This window comes from Heloderma suspectum, chromosome 2 (genome assembly GCF_057233095.1).
Source record: "Heloderma suspectum isolate Gila_16-S chromosome 2, 16-S_ref, whole genome shotgun sequence".
NCBI lineage: Eukaryota > Metazoa > Chordata > Lepidosauria > Squamata > Helodermatidae > Heloderma > Heloderma suspectum.
The window spans coordinates 201,782,087-201,787,872 of NC_139459.1; positions in this window are offsets into that span (position 1 = coordinate 201,782,087).

The window sequence follows — 5,786 nt, forward strand, 5'->3', positions numbered from 1 at the left end:
CCTGAGCTAGAGCCTATATATGGGTATTTCAAAGCTTCTGCACTTCTGTCTCTAAGTGCCGTGTCCCCTAAACTTCTAACACCTGATGGACACCCTTGCGCTGTGTAAGAGTAAGGAATGCCACCCCTCTTAATTAAGTTGTGAATAGATACGCTGTTCTGAGCATTTTTCCTCATGGAAAGGAGGGCCTGAAATGCTACTGTGTCTTTTTGCAGTGAGAGAATGATTAAGAGCTTTTCTATATGAGGCTTTTATCCTGTAGCTTTACCAAGGCTTCTGCTTCTGGATTCTTTGTGGGATTAAGATCAGCTCCTTTACACATACTTTTTTTTTTTGGGGGGGGGGTCTTTCTCTGCCTTTCTATATGTTTCATTATACAACCACTAGATGGTGCTGTGGTGTAGCAAAATTGCACAATTACATGAGAGTCTCGTTCTGCCATTTCTAAATAATACCAGACTTTCCTCATTAGGGAAAAAAAGCTGTGATAATGGCCGCAAAGTATGTGAGAGGCCCTGGAGGATCACAATGTCATGCAAAGAACCTGCGAACTACCATGTCTGAGCCATCAGGAGTGCACAATACAAACGTCATTTAGAAGGGCTCTAAATGATCCACTTGGAGGCTAATTGGAAGAAGGCAAAGCCATGGAAGTGAGTCACTAGTGTATGCAATGGGCAGCCTCCTTCATGGAGGGAGCACATTGGGCTTGCTAGACCCTTGGATTTATTTCTCCTGGCATGCTAGTGTGTCCTGGTCTATAGTTTGGGAATGGATGTGGATCCAGGCATGCCCATGGGTATGTGGAACTCTGTTTGTTTTTCAAAAAGCAGAAATTCTGCTTCTCAGCTGCTTTGGGGTGGGGGGCAGACTGTTCTTTGTCTGTCTGCTTCCCCCTCCTTACCAAACAGCCTGATTATTGTGCTTTGGAAGAGAGAGCTATGAGTGTGCAGCTCTGGCTGCTGTGCACATATGCACAGTTGGATCAGGGCCTGGGATTTTAACCAGCCTCCATCACCTGGCAGAGAAAAGGTGTTGACACAGCAGCATGCCCTTCTGACTATGCAAGCACCAAGTTTAGTTTCCTCTACATGACATGCTTTGGAGTAGAGAAGGTATCTCATGGACATGTATGGCAGAAAGATCTTGGAAAAGAAAGAAAAGCCACCAGGTTTTAACAGAATCGACAAAAAGGGTTATAGGATGGCATGGTAGCACCCCAAGAGTTTGCCATTCCAAGATCCAGATGTTCCAGAGTTTCTTATGAGTTCCTGAAAGGCAGGAGTGATGCTGGCCAGAACTGGCAGTCTCCCCCCAACTCCCCCCTCCATGGCTTCCTTCCCTGGAGAGTCAATTTGGTTTCTTCCAAGGTCCAAGCAGTGGATGAGAAGACACTAGAGCAAAAGTAGGAACGGAGAAGTACAGTTCCCAGCCTAGAAGAGGGCGCTATACCGCAGCCTCTTGTAAAATATGGAGGTGGGGAGAGTTACCTTGCAGAAATTGAAAATTGACCTTCCCTTCCAAGAAGAATGATAGCAAATCCCACCTGCTTTCTAAGCAAGACTGTTGGGGGGGGTTGTTTTTTCTGAATTGGACAGAGGGGGGCTGTCAGGAATGTCTCGGGCTGAAATCCAATGCACACGGGGAGGGGGGTTTCATCTAGCCCACTGAACTCAGTGGGACTGACTTCTGAGTAGACATGCCTAGGACTGCACTGTGAGATGGAGGAGTGCCCGCGGCTGCGCCCACACGTGCCTGGGCAATGTGTTTTAGGTGGAGAAGTTCACCCACAATGTACAGTGGAAGTACTGTAGTGACAAGCAGCCATTTTAAGGCATCTTTGCAGTGCAGAGTCTTTTTCTGGGAGAGACGAGCCGCGTGCCACATCCCTCGTTCCCCACTAACAAAATGAAGCAGACTCATGAAAGGGAAGGCAATCATTCGCTAGTTAATGTATTGTTGTATTTTTGCTGCCAGGTAAGGGGAGAAGTGCTTGTGGGATTTTCTGCATCATGTGCTAAAATAACTTGGCTGGCCTTGAGTACCATCCACCTTTATGGGGGTGGGACTCCCTTTTCTGCTCTGCTTCTGGTAATAAAATGTCTTAGGCCAGCCCCATGGGCATCCGCTTATAGGGGCAAAGGGGTGCCGCTGCCCTCTCCCCCCAGCCAATTCCAGTCATGATTTCATTCTGAGAGCAGCAAAAGGGCTGCTGTGCTGCGCCTGCCCGTCTATCTCTACTTTCCGTTTCGAGCCACACAGGCAAGGCTCAGGACAGGCACTTGGTGTTTTAGGGACATGCAGATGGAGCTGTGAAATTGATTGTAGCAGAAGTGCAAGTCATTAAGGTTTAGAACAGCTTGTTGTGAGATGCACGCACGCATGCAATCACAAGCAATTCCAACAAGAAGAAAAGGTGGAAGACAACAGAAGAAGCCAATGTGGCTTCACAAAAAGCTTAGGGATGACCTGAAAACAAAAAAGAACACATATAGGAAGTGGAAAGAAGGCCAAGTAACAAAGGAAGAGTACAGGCAGATAGCACAGAATTGCAGGGATGGCGTCAGGAAGGCTAAAGCTGAGAATGAGCTGAGGTTAGCAAGGGATGTTAAAAACAACAAAAAGGCTTTCTTCAGCTACGTGCATAGTAAAAGGCAGAGGAAAGAAATGGTGGTTCAGCTATTAAATAAGGATGGCAAAACGATAACAGATGACAAAGAAAAGGCAGAGGTGCTCAATTCCTACTTTGGCTCAGTCTTCTCCCAAAAGAGGGTCTATGACCCCCCCTGGCAAAGGCGAAGTACAGGCTGAAGGGGCAGGATTGCAGCTTGAGATCGACAGGCATATGGTCAAGGAACACCTAATTACTTTGAATGAGTTCAAATCTCCAGGGCCAGATGAACTGCATCCTAGAGTCATAAAGGAACTGGCAGAAGAACTCTCAGAACCTCTGTCTATTCTCTTTGAGAAATCATGGAGGACGGGGGAAGTGCCAGATGACTGGAGGAGGGCTAACGTTGTCCCTATCTTCAAAAAGGGTAAAAAGGAGGAACCTGGGAACTACAGACCAGTCAGTCTGACATCAATCCCTGGGAAAATTCTGGAGCAGATCATAAAGCAATCCATCTGGAAGCACCTTGACAACAATGCCGTGATTACTCGAAGCCAACATGGATTTGTCAAAAACAAGTCCTGCCAGACAAATCTGATCTCATTTTTTGATCAAGTCACCTCCCTTGTAGACCGTGGGAATGCTGTAGACATCATATACCTCGACTTCAGCAAAGCTTTCGACAAAGTGCCCCATGATATCCTGATGAGCAAACTAGCTCAAAGTGGGCTAGATGAAACAACGATCCGGTGGATCCACAGTTGGCTACAGAATCGGACTCAAAGAGTGCTTATCAATGGGACCTTCTTAAGCTGGGGAGAGGTAACGAGTGGGGTACCGCAGGGCTCAGTCCTGGGCCCAGTGCTCTTCAACATTTGTATTAATGACTTGGAGGAGGAGGTGCAGGGAATGCTGATTAAATTCGCAGATGACACAAAATTGGGAGGGATAGCTAATACTTTGGAAGACAGAAACAAAATTCAAAGTGATCTGGATAGACTGGAGCGCTGGGCAGAAAACAACAGAATGACATTTAATAGGGATAAATGCCAAGTTCTGCACCTAGGAAAAAGAAACCAAATGCACAGTTACAAGATGGGGGATACGTGGCTCAACCACACTACAAGTGAGAAGGATCTTGGAATTGTTGTCGATCACAAGCTGAATATGAGCCAACAATGTGATGTGGCTGCAAAAAAGGCAAATGCTCTTTTGGGCTGCATTCATAGAAGCATTGCTTCCAAATCCCGGGAAGTACTAGTTCCCCTCTACTCAGCACTGGTTAGGCCTCATCTGGAATACTGTGTCCAGTTCTGGGCACCACACTTTAAGAAGGATGCAGACAAACTGGAGAGGGTTCAGAGGAGGGCAACAAAGATGATCAGGGGACTGGAAACAAAGCCCTATGAAGAGAGACTGAAAGAACTGGGCATGTTTAGCCTTGAGAAGAGAAGACTGAGGGGAGATATGATAGCACTCTTCCAAGTATTTGAAAGGTTGTCACAGAGAAGAAGGCCAGGACCTCTTCTTGATCATCCCAGAGTGCAGGACACGGAATAATGGGCTCAAGTTACAGGAAGCCAGATTCCGGCTGAACATCAGGAAAAACTTCCTGACTGTAAGCGCAATATGACAATGGAACCAATTACCTGGGGAGGTGGTGGGCTCTCCCACAATGGAGGCCTTCAAGATGAGGCTGGACAGCCATTTGTCAGGGATGCTCTGACTTGGATTCCTGCATTGAGCAGGGGGTTGGACTCGCTGGCCTTGTAGGCCCCTTCCAGCCCTACTATTCTATGATTCTATGCACACGCGCACGCACACACACACACACACACACACACACACACACACAGCTTTAAGAGTGCCTCTCGCAGGAGGCCCAAATGGAACCTCTTCCCACCTCTCTCTTAGTGTTGGCCTTGGAGCTGAGAGAGTCTGCCATGCAGCTCCACATAAGTTAGTGTTTTCTCATGTATTGTAGAAATAAAGAAACCTCTTGTGAAAGTACCTGAACCTATTGTGCGTTGATTGTAGAGTAGAAGGGCCATTACAGGGGAGGAGGTGGTCATGGAAAGAACTGAAGTTTTCAGCTCTGGGTGGAAAGGCATTGTCTGGACACTAGGTCCATCCACTGAGAAACAAGAGGAGTAGACCTAGTGTACGAATTTCTCAGGGGCTCGGGCTGCCTAGCTTGGTAGACCTGGTGCCCAGACCTTATCGCTGCTCAATCACCAGGAGTGATAGACCTGTTCTCTGATGCTATCAGGGCCTTTTTAAAATGTGCACCCATACACAAAATGTACAGTTCAAGGAAAAATATGCAGTTCCAAAAGAACTTGCCTGTAGTTCAAAATTCAAGCCATGCAAAAGTTGAATTGTTACCTGATGTAAAAAGTTGCAGATTATAATATGAATGAAGTGAGTAGTCCAGGCACCTCTAGAGCCCTGATACCTGATCAAGCAGGTTTATTCTCCTCCCACTCCTAAAGACACTCCCCCCCCCCCCCGGACACCACTGCTGCTCGCTAGCGCTGCCTTCCCCAACCAGGCGCCCTTCAGATGCTTTGGCCGTCAGCCCCAGCCAGCATGGCCAATGGTCCAGAATTGCAGTCCAAAACATCTGGAGGGCACCAGCTTGGAGAGACTGTTCTAGAGAGTGTTCACCAATGTTTCTACAATGAAGGAAATCATTCTAGGAAGAGTCATGTGAATTGTCAATGTTATGAGAAGGCCAGGGATGCCCTAAAATATACATTATGATATTTTTAAGACAGCTGTACTGTGTTTGTGCATCTGGTGTTTTTTTTCCCTCTCGTTCCTATGTGTGTGTTTTTAATCTCTCGCTCCAAATAAAGTTTTGTTGGAGTTCATGATGCTTCTTGACCATAACACTTCTCTGCATTAGTTGCTGTTCAATTCCCAGGATCTTGTACTACTCTGTGTAGGCTTCTCAATGCCATGGAATGTGATGCTAAGCAACAAAGGGCACACACAAGGAAGGTGCGCAAGTGTGTTATAGCAGTGTGTGCAATGTGCACAAATTACAACAACAAACTGCTGTGCAGGTTTGTCCCCCAACCCCTGGAAAAACTCCAGTGGACGCCTTTGGCTGGCCCTGAAAGTATTTTCAGAATGCTGAAATTTTTCCTTGGAAGAAAGAGAGGGAGAGGAT